The 16,777-nt window shown below is 39.9% G+C and overlaps 1 protein-coding gene across 1 annotated transcript in view; it reads right to left on the bottom strand.

The window, feature by feature from the left end:
- sema6bb (sema domain, transmembrane domain (TM), and cytoplasmic domain, (semaphorin) 6Bb) overlaps positions 1 to 14,852 on the bottom strand; it is a 116,879-nt gene extending 102,027 nt beyond the window's left edge. The window contains exon 1 of the mRNA XM_084389197.1: positions 14,089 to 14,852. The gene's annotated coding sequence lies outside the window, so the exon portion shown is untranslated. The remainder of the gene's footprint in view (positions 1 to 14,088) is intronic.
- Positions 14,853 to 16,777: the final 1,925 nt, after the last annotated feature.

Raw genomic sequence — 16,777 nt, 5'->3', positions numbered from 1 at the left:
TCGTACGTGCTCGTCCCGACTCCCTAGGTAGTTTTCGCTTTCTGCGCATGCGCACTTTCAGGTGTATATGTGTGGTGAGCTACGGTTTCAGCCATTCATTGAAGCTCGCCGTTCTCACCGGGTTTTTTCTAAATGTCTTGAGGGTTGCAAGAGAAAAAGTGTCTACGAATTGTATGACAAGAAGAGAAAGGCCTCTGAAGAAAGAAACAAGACCAGAGTGTTTTTGGGAGAATATTTCACACGCTGGCGTGCGCTAAAAGCACAGGTTGGGCTTCCCACTGATGCCTCAGTCGCGAAAGTTTCTACTCGACAGGTAAAGTTTGGCATGCTATTTGGAGAAATCCATTTAAAATCACTGCTAGTAAAAGTTAATGTAAGCTATGATTAGCGATGATAGCCCTGGCACAAGTCACGAACCGACAGCAACTTGTAAACAGAGCGTGCACGAGGAGAACTAGGCTCGTGCATGCTCTCTCGTGCACACGTTTAATAGGCGTTCCCTCTCAGGAGCAGGTAGAGTGTTGCGCATGTGCATTTTTTAAAAAAGTGGAGAGGGCGGTTCTTTTCTAAAATTCGGGAAAATCCTCCACTATACCTTTAATATAATATATTAATTACATTAATAAACCCTTACATGAATATAATATAAGATAATTAATATAACATAACATTACATAAAATAACATACATAAACAAAGCTGATTAGAACATTTTTGGAACTGAAACTCATGCTGAAAATATCTAATAAATGACTAAATATCATTCGATTAATCTGCCTGGATGATATATCTGTCTAACTAACTATATTGGAGATCTTTTAAAGCACATTCTATTAATCAAAATTAATAACCACAATTACAATATCAACAGAAATAATCCACAATTATAATTTGTCATAACCATGCTGCCCTACTGGGTACAAACGCAGAGGGGCATGTCTAATCAAAACCACGAATCATTAACACATATCCTCTAATTAACCTGTTAAAGTGTGAGACCGGCCTGCAAATGTGGCTCACAGTGACTCCAGAGACCAGCGCGGTTTGTGCACACACACAGCTACAGGGTCGTAGGAGTTTAAGCTTTGTAAGTGGCGCTTTGTTCTTGTGGTACAAAGGGAGAAAGCAAAATAGGAAAGGCAAGAGAAAGACAGAAGCTCATTTAATGCAAAACCAGCAAAAAAAACTTTATATTATCTCTGCAACATGAAACAAGTAGCACAGAAGAATGAGTCTAAAGCGAGGGAGAGATCAAGAATGAAAGAACTAAAAAGCTCAGATGTTGACTTTGGGTATAAACATAAAAGACAAGTGACATACTGAGTGAAACTCCTCCAGGTTTGGGTCTGAACTCTCATCAGCTTCACACGGCTCCACCAGCGGTGAACTCTCACAGAAGGGTGAGAAAGAGAGAGAGGCTGAAGAGAAATACAGAGCCGAGTTATTATATTAATGAATGCTCCAAGCAGCAGATGCCTGCAGAGATGCTGAGGCCGTGCTAAGCCGTTCCCTTTTTCAGAGGCTGCCGGTTTCAATCTGACAGGCAAATGGGGCAGTGCCACAACATCCACAGCTGCTGCTGATGCAGAACACTCATCTCCAAAGAGAGTCAAACATACACTTTCCCCTTCTCTAATCTCTTGCTCTTTCTCCATAACCTCAGCTCCAAGATAAGCAGTAATGCAAAGTGGAGGTGAAAGCAAAACAGTGATTTTCCTTTCAGTTTTTATTTCGCCATACTGTATATGACAAAGACATAATAAATGCCACACTTTCATCTCCAGTGTTTACTAGTAGTGTCATTCTAAAAGACACAGGAGTTATCATTTGAATCGGTTTGCTCAGTCCTTCACTAACTGGAGTAAACAAAACAATTTGGATCTGGCTATTTTAAAGGGGTTCTATTATACCCTTTTACGAAGTCTTGATGTTGTTTTTGGAGTGTACTAGAATATGCTTTCATGCTTGAATGTTCAAAAAACACATTATTTTTTAAATTATTACAGCTCCTCTCTCCCCAGTCTGTCCCGGCTTCGATGAAGCCCCTCCTTCCGAAATGTGCTGTGATTGGTTAGCTGGCCCAGTGTGTTGTGATTGACACGCTTAGCGTGTGTTCGGGAAATGTCCCGGCCCTCCATAACCGCGAGTTCTGCTCTAGTGTAAATATAAAGGATGGCGGTAATTTCAAACCCGATTCAGACCCTGACAATGTTAACAAACAAGAGGAGCATCCAGAACGGATTTCATGCACAGACAATTATTCTTGTACATTATAGGTACGATGTTATCCACAATTTAATCATGATATTTGTCGGAAAACTATGGTTATACAAGCAGTAATCGAACACAAAATCATGGTTAATTTTCCTAAGGGTCGGTGAACAGCCTTACAGAAGCGAAAGCTTACAAAAACTATAGTAAACAACACTATATCAACATTAATGTTGGCTAGCAGGCGAGCGTAGCAACAACATAAAACTTATAAATGGAACTGTTAATAGAAAACACAACTACAAATAATAAGACATACTGTACTTACAAGTTGTCATCCACAAACAACAGATTGTCCCGACAAAGTGGAAACTGCCCCATATCAGGAGAAGCTTTTGTGTGTAGCCTGCATCGTGGTTTTGAAAGCTGTTCATCGTAAAATGTGCAGAGCAGAGATAAACGTCGGGCTTGTAATGTTCAGAAACAGTGTTTAAAATAAATTTGACCCATACCAAGTTCATCAGCCTTAGGAAGGTCAAACAACTGACATAGCAGCAGCTCAGCCAGGCCTCGTCCACTTTTTTTTTTATGCTCAAACATCAACATTACACACTAATTAAAGTTGAAAAAGTGAAAAAGCATAATATGACCCCTTTAAATTAATATTAATACAATACAATACAATCATAATACGTAATACTGAAGGTTCCTTGTATAGCAACAGCTATACGTAAATTTGCTTGACAAGCAAAATGTAAATGGTAAAGGACAACCAATACCATTGAAAAGTTTGGGGTCAGTGAGTACTTTTATTCAGCAAGGTTCCATTCAATTAATCAAAGGTCAAAGTCAATGCATTTATTCAGTGTTCAAAAGGTTTAAAAGAAATACTGATCTTTTGAACTTTCTATTCATCAAAATATTCTGAAAACATGAAGGATCACATGAAGAAACATGAAAATTCTTTCAAAAACATAAAAAATACAACATTAAAAAAAAAAATGCAAGTACTACCATTGAACGGTAGTGTATACCCAAATGATTTGAATCCAACTGAAAGCTTGTGAATCGGAATAAAATAAAATGGTTACCATACCAGCACTCTCTCAAGCCACTCAGCCATTCTCTCACTTTCATAGCAATTTTAGGCTCAATTAATTTTCACAGTTGGGAATTCTGATGTTTTTCATTGACACCACATGGTAATTACTCTTTCATCTAATGTATGTGTGCTTTTTGAGTTCAGTAGCAGGGGTTTATTATGCCTGTGTGTCGCATGTTTGACGTCCGCTGACAAATCTGACTTTCAAGCATTTGTTAGGTTTAGCTTACAGTCTGTTTATATAGCTAAACATCGCAGCGTAGATACTGTTTACCTTCAGTGGACCCGTGTGAAACGCTAAGAGGGGACATGAGAGAAAGAACAAGAGTGCGGTTAGTCTTATCTCATAAAAGAGAGGAGAAATCTGACCCAAGGAGCCCCAAGCTGTTCGTCCATAACTAGCTCGAACACCAGGCTGCTCTTCTGCTGCGCTCCTTCAAAGGAAATCTGTTGTCATCACTTATGGTACTGACGACAGTCATTAGAAACAAGGCAGGTGAAATCGCCTGCGTGAAAGAAAGAAAAGCAATGGCCTTAAAAGCCTGAGTGCCATCTTTAACATTTGGCAGAGCCAACGCTCTCCCATGTCGGAGAGATTGTTCAGTCGAGCCTGCGGCTATGCAATTAAACTCCCCCATACTGAGATTCATCAATAAACCAAGCATTAAAAAAAATACTTGAGATTGTTTACCATAACATATTTCTAGCGTGATCTGGAGAGGTTTAAATATCCCAGCCAATTTGCTCAGTATTTCCACACCAGCCGTTGCGGCTCCCTCGGCGCAGAGAGGAGCCGCATTTCGACCACCACTAATGTGGCGACCCGATGCCACGCAGTGTTGTGCTTCATGCAACCCCTTGCAGATCCCGAGGTCATGACAGACAGGGGGCAGGAGGACAGAGCGAAGAGTTCTCAGGGACGATGGTCTCTGCCTGATCACTTCTAGAGTTTACACTGACGGTATCAAGTTTCCTTGACGACAGCGGCGGCGGCGGTGCTGGGTAGGCTGAAATAAAGCAGGGGTGACTTGCTATGCTATTTATACTGAGCAAGTAGATAATTGTTTAAAGGTTAGGCAGCGAGCAAAGCATAAACAAGCATTCTGTGACTGTGTGTGTGTGTGTGCGTGTGCGTGTGTGTGTGATGTCCCTGCGGCACAAAGAGGAAGAGTGTGTCACATGATCGCCAGGCTGCTTGCCCGGGATACAAGGCTCTCTTATGCCAAAGGTCTGTGTGTGCTGAGAAGGGGGCGGAGGGACTAATTCTGCTCTTTAAGATAACGGACTGAAAGATGAGCAACAAGTATTTATAGATCACGCAAACAAAAAGCTTTTTAAAGGGAAAGTTCAGCCAAAAATTACAATTCTGTCATCATTTACTCACCCTCCATGTCATTCCAAACATGTATGATGTTGTATTTATTGTGTCAGGCTATAAACATGACAACCAACACCATAAAAGAAATCCATATAACTTTTATTCACTATTATTCACCTCCAATGAGTTGAACTCAGTTTGATTTGTAAACTGAAACAGTTGAACAGTTGTTTTAAACCGACTCAAAAGAATGATTTTCACAAATTGGGTTCTCAAATCACTGACTGACTCAGTGATTAAATATAATTAAATTTAAGTTACTTGATGATAATCTAGTAAAATCCAAATCATTGAGTTCAAGTTTTATGTTTTGTAGTAATATATAAATATTAGGCACATGAATAGAAAACTGCATGCCAAATTAAGACAGGGCCTGCGTCCCAATGTGCATACTATCCATCCTAAATAGTACTGTATGTGACATTAGTAATTGTCAATACTATTTAGGGCAGATAGGGTGGATAGTATGCACATTGGGACGCAGGGTTGCTTTCAGAAAAAAATGCATCTTCTTACCTCATTGGAAAATCATCAGTGTCTTTGTCCATCCTTTGGAAGTCAATGGTAACAAAACATTCAAAACAAAACGTTTGGTTACCAACATTCTACAACATATATTTTGTGTTCAGCAGACGTTAGTTAAGTTATTTATATAATGTTAGTTATGCAGGTTTGGAACGGTTAATTTAAAAAAAAATGACAGAAACATATTTTCTGTCTCTTTTAACTATCTCTTTAAGAATGTTTAGATTTTTTACTGGATAACACACACACACACACACACACACACACACACACACACACACAAAAACATGAAGAAAAAGTTTGTTTTGCAGTGTGACCTTGTGCTCTGTAAAAGGAAAAAGGACAAAACAATAGACACATTTCCAGGATTTAGAATGCTGAGGCAGGAGTAAGCTATGCTAACGGCTGAGCTAAGCTTCACAGCTCAACTCAGAAAATCTGTCTCTTTTTCTCTTTCTCTTTCTCTTTTTCTATTCGGTCTGACAGAAATGCCAGCAGCCTCTGATGCTTGCTGACCACAAAAACAAGTTATTAAAAGGCTTGAAAGGGGGTATGAATATTCACATGGGGGATTTGAGAGGAGAGGAAACGCAGAAGCCTGACAGCAGGGTGAGCAGTCAGGCTCCTGTCTCACTAAACGATTCCAACACAAATCCATTCAGGTCCTCATGAGCACACCGGGGTTAAAAACATTTACATACAAATACAAATATGCCACCACACACACACTCACACAAACACGTGCACACATACAGAGGGCTACAGCATCTGATTAGCATAATTCCTCTTCACTAGAGCAAAATCCATCACTGTGAATGTGCTGCAATTGATTCGAAATACATTAGCAAATTGTCATGTGAAACCAAGAATTGTAATCCCTAATCAAACGGATAAAAGCTCTCTCTTTCCATTTTCCCTCTCTTCTGTTTACGTGCGCAAGCCCAAAATTGCTGTGTTTTCCCCACACAGAGAAGTGCTCTTAATAAGCGAGGATGCTTAACATCAAAGATTTTTGGCTTTTTGTCTGGGCGTTTCAGTTGAACGCCAGATTGATTCGTATGGGGTGTGTGTGTGTGTGTGTGTGTCTGACATCATCCCAAGGGAGCACCAGACTGTGTTACAGCAACTGCCCGCTGACACTAGACCTGTTGCCTCCAGATGGCCTCCACCACACACACACACACACTCTCTCTCTCTCTCTCTCTCTCAAAACGTTCTCAGCACAAGAGTGATATCTTTTCATCTCTAGTTCAATATTGAGAGGTCTCTTTCATCCTCCATAAGCTCCAATCACTATGAATCTATGATCTGCTGGTGCATTATTATGCATGTAGTTACAGTCATGAATATCTCTACATTGTACTGTATGACAGTAGTTGTGCCAATAAAGCTGTAGAGACAGTCTGAGAGAGAGAGAAAGGGATTAATCTACAAAAAACATTGCATTACAGGTATATACTATAATACAAAAATAAATCAATCAAATAAAAGTCATTATTGTAATGTGAAATAAACAATATATTATTTGAAGGGTATATACATACAGTATATAAACTACAGTATTACAATAATAATCTAATGAGAATAATAACTGCGAGTAATGAGAATTTAGAGGGAAGCTTAAATTTCATGAAAATAATGTCAAAGTGTGATGGCATAAAAATATGCCTAATTTTCCTTAGGAAAAAATAAATTTCTTGTTTTCTTACTGTTATTTTGGGGTAAAATATGACCGGGACATGTTTTCATGAGATTTACCCAAAGAGAGAGAGAGGGAGAGAGGTAGTCACCAGAGTTGACTGTGAGCTGATTTGTGCAGGAACTTTCTATACATTAATTGGTTCCTCTGAGTTCTTGATTTAAACGTTTTTAAGCCGCCAGCATCCTGCCCATCCATTAAACACCCACATTCCCCTCTCCAGAGCCCCATCTCTTCCTCATTTTTCTCATCCGCTCTCAGGATTACCTCACTGCCTGGCATCTCTTCTTCTGCCCTCTGTCCTTTGCCCTCTCCCTCTTTCCCATCTTGAGCCCCACATTCATTTCAGGGCTACTTTGTTCAGTCTCTCTCCCTCGCTTATGCATGATTGCATCCTGCGGGTCACAGAATGCAGTTCGCTGTTAATGTTAATTACCTTGAGGCTGAGAACGAGCCGCTCGGACAGAGACAGAAACGAGAGAATTAGAGGAAAAGGAAAGTCCATAAACAAAGAGATGGTTAAACATTTAACAGTGGCGCTGCACTGTGCAAACAACCCTTTCCTAGAGAGGAAAGACAGATTGGTGTTCTAGGTAAAAAGCACCTCTGTGGGGACAAAGAAAGGCTGTAAAACGCACATCCTCAGGTGTTTTTAACCACCAAAAAGCAGGAATGTGTCCTCAGAGGCTCAGTGAGTCACCGATGGCTTCATCCTCCTCATAAACACCACACACGCTTCCTGTCTACCTGAGAGACTGTGTTCTCACACCAGCTGCAGAGCAGCACCAGCCAAAAACAGCAAGCAACAATGTGAGAATTTTTGTGTTGGGGAGTGTGTACAGTATGTGTGTAGGTGAAAGCAAAGGTGGTAGACAGATGCAGCCTGAGGTGAGATGAAGAGAGAAAAAAAACAGCTGTATAGTGTGTGTAAAACTGTTTAATGTGATACCTGGTATTATCATTCGGAGAATAGTCAAAAACACGAGGCCATATCGACAATACTGAAGGTTTTGTCAAACAAACCTTCAATTCACCTGTCAATTTGGCAGTCAGTCAATCATTGGACTACAACTTGGGTTTGTTGGAGAACTGCAGGGGGGTTTATGAGTTGATGAAAAGCTACTAATTAATTACATCATAAAAATGTACCATTAAATAAATAAAATCTCCTAATCTTCCCCCCGTTACGGAGTCCCTGATCATTTGGATTCACAGAACTTCTCCATTTTGCTTCACATCAACATGCAACAACACAGATCACACAAAGCATTATCTGAAATTCAGACTAATATATTTTGCATTCGAAAGCAATAGTTTTTATCAGCATGCAGCAATAGACATGACAAGTCACAAAATTAGAGACCCTCCCTTGAAATCTGATCACAAGTGGTTTAAAGGAGACACATTTGAGATGCAAATAAAAACCAGGTGTAAACAGTGATGTCTCATTTGACGGATCACCTGAGATGGATGTTAATATCAGTTGTGAACAGGTCCTATACGAGTATGTGGCTGAGAGTAGCATCTCGTCTTTCTACTGTGACTGGCATAGTTTTTCCCAGGTCCTCATTGTTAGCATCTCCCATCATTAACAAATCTTCCTGCTGCCACTGCGTGAGAAAGATGTGACTGGGCCTCAGAGAACGAGTAAAGGCGCAGTGAAACATTCGCACACATTCAATCTAGTTTTTTCTATTTCTCTCTTCCTTACTCTCACACATCCGCTGTCTGTCTCTTTCGGTCTCTCTCTCTCATACACACACACACACACACGTTCTGTTTATTCACGCCCATGCAGCCTAACAATCTCGCCCACCATCTTTTCTCATCACCTCGTTCTCTCAGCCGAAGGCCTGGAATTGCATTCAGCATCTCCTCTTTTCACAGCCCTCTCTGTGTTCTGAAAGAGTCATACACAGCCCTCCGCGCACAAAACTCTTTCTTTCTCTGATATCCTGCCTGCTGTTTACGCATTGAGGTGGCATTTATGTGACTGTAAAGACTTTATCAGCTTGGATGAAAGGGAAGGGTGGAACAAAAAGGTAAGGGGAAGGCAAAAGCAAGAAAGCAAAAGAAACAAAATTACATAAAAAAAAGAAGGAAATCGAAATTATAGGAAGATGAAAAGTAGAACTAATGGAAAAGTAAAAAAGGATCAGATGGAAAGCAAAAGAGGAGTTAAGAAAGTGTAAGGAAAAGGAAGTAGAAAAAGGAAAATGAAGAAAACGAAAGCAAAAGAAAAGGAACGGAGAAAAGGAGAAAAGGAAAGTAGAAGTAAAAGAAAGTAAAAAAGGCCAGAAAGCAAAAGGAAAGGAAATGAAATAGGGAGAAAAAGAAAGGGAAAAGGGATGGAAGGATGTGAAAAAGGAAATAAAAAAAACAAAGGATAAAGAGAGGAGAGAATGGAAAGAATGGAGAGCAGGAAAAAAAAGAAACAACAGAAAATGAAAAGAAATGAAAGGGAAATAGAAAAAGACCCTGTTAAGCATTGGACCAAGGAACGATGCCCACACTCCTCTAATTATGGGCTTTTCCAGGGGTAAATTCTGAATTCACTTTTTCTGCTCGACGTGAAATATGTGGCAGATCAGTTGAAAAGAAAAAGATGAAAGATAGATGGATGTGGGATTAAACTTCAAGGAGAAAGGGTCTTCACTGAGAGGGAATGGAAGAGAAGCTCTATTACATTTTAATGGGTGGAGCCATGACCTCCAGCACCACCTTACGGCAGGTCAGGAGAGGGGTTAACCCTCCAGGGGCAGGAGGATCATGGGAAATGAGGTTTTTGAGGTCACTGGATAATGCGTTTACTGCTCCCTCACTATAACTCCTATACTAACCTTCAACAGACATAAATGCATGATGGGAAAACAGGGAATTGCGGGACCAGGCCGGTGAAAGACCGGGTGGGCATCTCAACTTGCGGGCCCCAGCGTGCTTCTCACCTTCTCTTTCAGCAAGCTCAACATGCTAAGTGAGAACATTGTTCCGGTCAATTTGTTCCTTTCAGAGTCCCAGTGGGCAGTGTCCTTTAGCCTGACAGCACACTGAGAGAAAGCACTCTGTCTGGAAGGGTCTGACATCAAGACAAGAGTGAGGGAGAGACAGAGCGACGTAGGGAGAGAAAGAAAGAGCGAGCGCTGAGCCAAAAAGGGAGGGACGGTTTGAGATATGGAGAAATCTAAGGCTGACAAAAGAAAAAAAAGAAAAGGGAAGGAAACCGGATGACAGTAAAAGACCAATAAAATGTACAGAAATGACAGGGAGGGAGTTAGGGGGCCCTGTATTGGGGAGTGCCAGTGAATGGCGCCCCTCCGGTCATGGATCCCCTCGAAAAGGGTCCATGGGGGCGGGGGGGTTGGGGGTGTTAAGCAGCCGCAGGTGACGCAAAACCCCAAGGGCAACTGTAAGCGTGCATGTGTGTGTGTCCGCGCGTGTGCCCCCTGTGCCCGCAGCACCTGTTCCCTCGGCACACTGGCCTCAACACTTGCACTGAGGGGTGAAGTGCGGCTGTTGGGGGGAAAAGGGCGCACTTGAACAGGGCACCTATTCAAGAAAACTTGGAACACTCTCCATTTCCCTCCTCCACATTTCAGAATATCCTCCGAACTACATCCCAGTAAAATCAGCAGGAGGTTTGCTCAGGCTCGGTGCATGTTGGGAAAGTTGCACATCTCCACCTTAAGTAAGGCTGGTAATAAAACAGCTCTGTGTTTGTTGGGGATTAGAACGGCTCTGCTGAACAGTCTGTTAAGATGCAAAGTGCATTAAAGAAGAACAAAAAACAGCAGAATTGACATTGTTGAGGATGACCCAGTTATATTTCTGTTCTCAATGATGTGACTAACTTTTTGTCCTATAAATTAATTCAAAAATACATTAGAAATGCTATTCTACACCTTTTTTATGATGAACATTTTTTCAATTTCTGAATGAAAATAACTAATTTTGATGAATCTATGATAGATTTTTGAGGTGCATAAAGCCAAAAAGGGCAGTGTGAAATAATGAAGCAATAAAAAATTCTAAGTATTCAATAATTACTTCCTAGACAAAAAAAAAAAAGAGTCATGTGGTCCAACCAACTTGCATAAAGAAAAAAGAAAACATTTAACATGAAATTTTCCTAAAATATCTGGCAAGGTGAGGTCTCTTAAAATATCTGATTATTTATTGTCATTGTAAAAAAAATATATATATATATACTTTTTTTTTTTTTTGTACACTGATGTAGCTACTGTAAGGAAAACATAAAAAAAAATTATATGTGGATTACACCACATGACATTAAGCATCATTAAATTGAAACTTTTCTTGAAAATAGTATTGAAAGCAATGAAAACAAAGAGCATAATGGCCTGCGTTTAAACTAGATTTTTAAAAGTTCATATACACTCTTATGTACATCATTGACCCAACTACAAAGTAAGTGACAGCTTCATTTCTTGTTCATGAAAACAACCAGTGCAGTGCAACATATAGAATAAAAAAAACACTGAAACCGATCTATTCTGAGTCGTACACTTCCTGTGCACTTTACACATTGTGTGCTGTGGTGCTAATGATAATTCAGTGTGTAATGAGTGGTTTTGTATGTGCGTTCGAAGAGGTCAGTGGAACGCTCATACAAATGCCACCCTCAGTCATGAATCATGGGCCTTAGGGACTGTCGAAATGAAAAAATGGGAACGCTTAAACGACTGAAACCAAACAAAGAAGATGGATGATAATAACCCAATTCACAATTTAAAAAATGAACAGTCCTAATGACTGCTTTTGAGCTTGAGACCTTTAATCATGTAGACAGTGAGACAATTTTGATTTTGCGTCAAAGAACAATTCTTGTTCAGTAAGCTTGAGTTGTCGAAGAAAGTAGGATGCAATCCTATCCACATCTTACTTTTCTTTCACTAAAGAACATCGTCTCCACTGGCAAATCCTCTTTTCACCTCCTTTCTCATCTGCTCTCTCTCCTGGGTTCTTTTAAAATGCTCTCAACCTTAGGGACTTCACTCTCTTCTTTCTCTTTTTCCAGTCCACAAACCTTGAAGGATAACAAAAGAGCGCAATGGCTATTTGAATTTGAAACAGGGGTACTACGTGTGTAAAAAAAAATGTGTCTCACACCAAGGCTGCAGAGGGACTGTGCTGAAGAGCCAGCCATTCATGAAAGTTCACCCTCACGTTGAGAAAGCAGAATGAAAAATACTATTCTGAAACAATGCAACCCACTTAGCGTGGTGGAATATGAACAGCTGCTGAATGGGTGTACGTTCAAACACCTGGGTGATACGGCACGGTAAAACAAACATATAAACACCCACCAACTATACACATACCCTCTCTACTCATAAAGAGTCTTCAATGGTTCTTTGCATTCCTTTATATTCAAAGTATCTATCAAGAAATGTATTGCGATGTATGAGCTATGTGGGGGACTAAAAGCCCCATGTGTTCTTCAGATCACTGTGGGTCTGGGTTATAAACGCACTGGAACATATAGGTTTCCTAAAGAACTATAAAAAGCTCTTTGTGAAACTTAAGTTGGTTTTGCTATGAAATCTGCCTGTAAAAACCTTCTGGTTGTAATTGTTGTAATTTATTTTTAATAGTGCAGCACTAAATGTCAGTTCATAAGAAACCGGGTGAATGAGAAAAGAACAATGACACCTAGATTTACGTGCTTTCCATTTAACTGCTACTGTTCACAGTTTTATTTACACAATTGGTTTTTGTCAAAAGTGCATTTCTAAATACCTATAGTTCACTTTTCAAAAGTCTTCAGACAGTCATACAAGTGCATATAGATTAACTGGTCAGCATCTTTCAAAACTCACAAATTCTTTTCTCACTCACAGACAACTATTTGCAAAACTTTATGTATCATTCTCATAACTGTTCAATCATGTATGTTCAAATCAGCAACGTACAGCAATCCGCAATGTATTTGTATAGAAATTCCATACTGACGAACTTTAAATATCAAAAAAAAAAAAAAAAGATAAAAAGACTACCACAGAAAAACAACTACCACAATTAATGCCCTATCTGACAACAATTTTGCCATGCCAGTTTCATTATAATCAATTCAAAAGAGCCCATCTTTGAAATACCATGTAAACATGTCTGACTGAGATGGATCAGGGATTCCAAGAGATTTTGTATCAACAGAGAAGAATGGTTAGCATTGTTATGTTATGTAGGTGTCAATCTGTTTGTTTAAAGGTGGATGTGTTGCACGGATATGTGCAGACACACATTTTTGTTTTACAGTATCAGAGCTACATTGTATGGTGGAATTACCATATGCCAGATGTAAGGCATGCTGAAGCATAACACTTTCACATTTTCCCCTTGTACTGTAATACATACGCTATAACAATTAAAGAGCTGTCCTTCTTGTAATACTAAGGACTTCTGGTTTCTTAACAAATTCTTGCTCAAAGTGTTTTGATGGGTGTAAATGTTAACTAGGTTATGGCAGAATGAATTCATTTGTTTTGGAGATTTAAGTGAATTTGAGATTAATTGCTGTGTCAAGTTGGTAAAGGTAGCTGTAAATAGTTTGGAGAAAGAAGTCTCTAAGGCACCAAATTGTAAAAGAGTGTACAAACGCAGGAGACATGAGAGCAAAAAGCTAGTAATAAAATAATAAATAGAGGCAAACGAGGGAAATAAAATGAAGACACTGTTGTAAGAGCTGCATTTGATTAAAATAATGCCATAACTTCAAACTAAATGTAATAATGACGAAAAGGCTGCAAGTAAAGTGAAATTGCGTTCAATACGGAAATATTTTCAAGAAATGAACAGTGTTAATTATTTAATTCTGTTGTTCCACCATCCGTACAGCTAGCCTTCAACACAACCAGAATGTCATGGGCAAAATTAAGTCATGACCAACAACTCTCTAAATCGCGTCTAAATCAAATAAAAAGTAGCTACATTTCTTTAATTACACAAGCGGAATCCCTCATTTGACAACAATTACAACACATCTACAGTGAACAATATTATAAGACTTATATACTTGAGTAAAAACAGCACAATTCAGGGGCGCGTGCAGAACAAAAACCCATCGTCACACTGAGATGGAGAGGGGGAACCCGTAACAACTAGTCCTACAATCCAGAACAGAAGCGTAGCCTATCATTTGGTAAACCAGCATACTTACCGATAACAGCAGCGGGAAACGGTGAGCCCGGTTCTCTGTGAATGACTCGCCTCCTCGGGACTATAATCCAGAATGACTGAGAGGAGAAGATGAGAGGAGGGGTCCGCGTGAAATCTACTCCTCTCTATCGCACCTGTCTCTGTGCAGATCTGATCCCTGATCTGACATCCTTAAGACAACTGTGTCCAAACCCCCAACAACTAACCCCCAACCCCAACGTACACAACGACACCTGTCCCCGGGTAAAAAACACCGCGCGACAAAGCTCGTCTATGCTGCTCGTGAACAAATGGCATTCCCGACTTGGTCCTGCAGCCGCTGTATTCCCCTTCGGACAGCCTTCCAAGATCAAAGAAGTCGCTTGGAATAAGCAGGGATAAACTGACTTCTGTCTAACAAATGATGGTAAAAAAAAACAGTCCACGAAAGCGCAACCAGCTGTGCCTTATGAGAACGCGTCTGTCTGGGATGGAAACACTTGCCTTATCAATCACCTACCCGCTACAATACTTATTCAGTGCTGCGCCAGTAGAATGTACGCTTCTGAGCGCGTGGACAAAAAGGCACGTTCGTTTGTTTGGTGCGCGCGCGCGCCGCTGCCTCCAATTTGAGTCCAGCCTCTGCACTCCGCTAAAAGAAACTCTTATTGTCCGGGAGAAATTTAATATTTCCTGCAATCCCCGGGATGTAGCTCGCGGCGTTTGGTCTGAGAGAGAAAGATCACGCGTTTGCTATCTCAGCGCTGTTGTAAGTCTGTCACCCACAGCTATTGAAACGCAAGTCAATGCCAAAACCTGACGCAGAATAGAGCTGCAGACTGGAGCGGAATTAATTTGTTGTTAATCATTTGGGGTCAGAAAATACATCAGCGATACTTGGTTGAGTGGATTAGTCCTCGTATTAGACGTGGCAAAGTAAGTGAATTTAATTTGGAGATCGAAAGAGCGAGCATAGGCATTAAAATAAAGTCATCTTTTCACTGCAAAGGCAGTTTAAAATATAAGTTCTTAATATAGAAACGTGAAATTATAAATAAAAATACCAATACATTATAAATGAGAATATATATAGTGTATACACTGTCGTGATTTTAATAAATAAAAAATATTTGATGTAAATTTTATACTAAATATTTAAAGTCCCCATGAAATCAAAACGGAAGTTTTTTGGCTTTTAGTACGAATATGTTAGTCTTACTGTAGCTAGTGTGCAATCAAAACAATGACAACATTTGTATTTAGAAGATATAAGCTTTCAAAACTTACAGCCTCTCACTTCTGCCAATATGGGTCAATGATTTTGATGACATCACACTGCACTTCAGCTTCTCATTAGATTTTCTGTCCAATCAAATGCTCTAGAATCTACAGCGTTCCGCCCCCAAATGGACGCTGAAGCTGCAAATTGGTCACTTGTTCACACATTTACTATTTTCAATGTGGTGAATGGCACATAGTGCATTATAGGGGATAGGAAACGATTCAGACAGTGTAAATTTGCTGTCCATTGGGGCGAATGAAGTCTGGTTTCATGTTAGTGCCAGTTATCATTCCTGGTGTGAATGGCCGTTCATACTTTTTTTTTAATGCTGAACCAAAGCAGCTATAGAGCCGTCTTTTTAGTTCCTAGAGCTGCACTGTCTGTACACTGATTTGAAACAAGCATACCTAAAATGCTATATCTAAATCAGGTGAATTTAAATCTTAATAAAGATTTTAAAAATGTAAAAAATTGCATACAGGTGAGATTTTCAAGACAGGGAGGGTAATAATAACAATCCTCTCTTCTTGTCCCTTCTTCTTTTCCTCATACCTCTATCTATGATCACACTCTTACAAGTTATTGTGAGGACTCCAGACAACAATAGATGAGTCGCTCAGTGCAAACAACAGTGTTCATTCAGCAGCTGGTGACTTCATTAGTTAAGCTGAAGATACCTTGGGCAGGTACATTAATGACTAATAGACTGACATTATCAGACGGATAATAAACACACCTGAAAAAGTCCCTTTCAATTAACTGAGCATTTCCTCACGATGACTTAAAAACTAATTATGTTTAAACATCGACAAAAACAAATCTAGGTGAGTGGTGTATGTATTTCATAATATAAGTTAATTTAGAGTAATTAGACAGCATTGTGACAATTCAGGCCCTTTCACACAAAGTCAATTTGATTAGACGCCGTCGCAATTGGGGTAATTGAGTTGGTTAAGCCCCAATGGTTCACAATTATTACCCAGTACAATTCTCCTTATTGTGATCTTTAAAAAAAGGTATCAAATTAGGCCAAATAAACTTTGAGGGAAACATCTCGCTTTGTTCGCCTCTCCATATTTGATCTGAAGTAAAGCTCTCGCAAGAGAGCGATGTGGAACTGACAACAAATAAATAAACAAAAGAGAAGCTCAGTTTTGTTCTTCCTGGCTTTCATCCCACACTGCCTCTCTGAAATGGAGCATTTGCTTCAAACCCGGGCCACAAAACCGTGTTGGGAACACGAAACAAGGCAGTTTATCAGAGACAAAGAACTTTGAAGAGCAACATTTTTTAGCTTTCACTCCTGCTAGAGAAGCAACCAAAGATCACTCTGTCTGAATCAGTGCAGTGCTAACTCTGAAACAGTCATCGTTCTTAGTCGTGATGCAAAAATAATGTTCCTATCTTCCGCTCCAGGCTAACGCTGGTT

The sequence above is a fragment of the Rutilus rutilus genome, assembly GCF_951802725.1.
Source record: "Rutilus rutilus genome assembly, chromosome: 19".
NCBI lineage: Eukaryota > Metazoa > Chordata > Actinopteri > Cypriniformes > Leuciscidae > Rutilus > Rutilus rutilus.
This window is presented reverse-complemented; position numbering and strand designations above follow the sequence as displayed.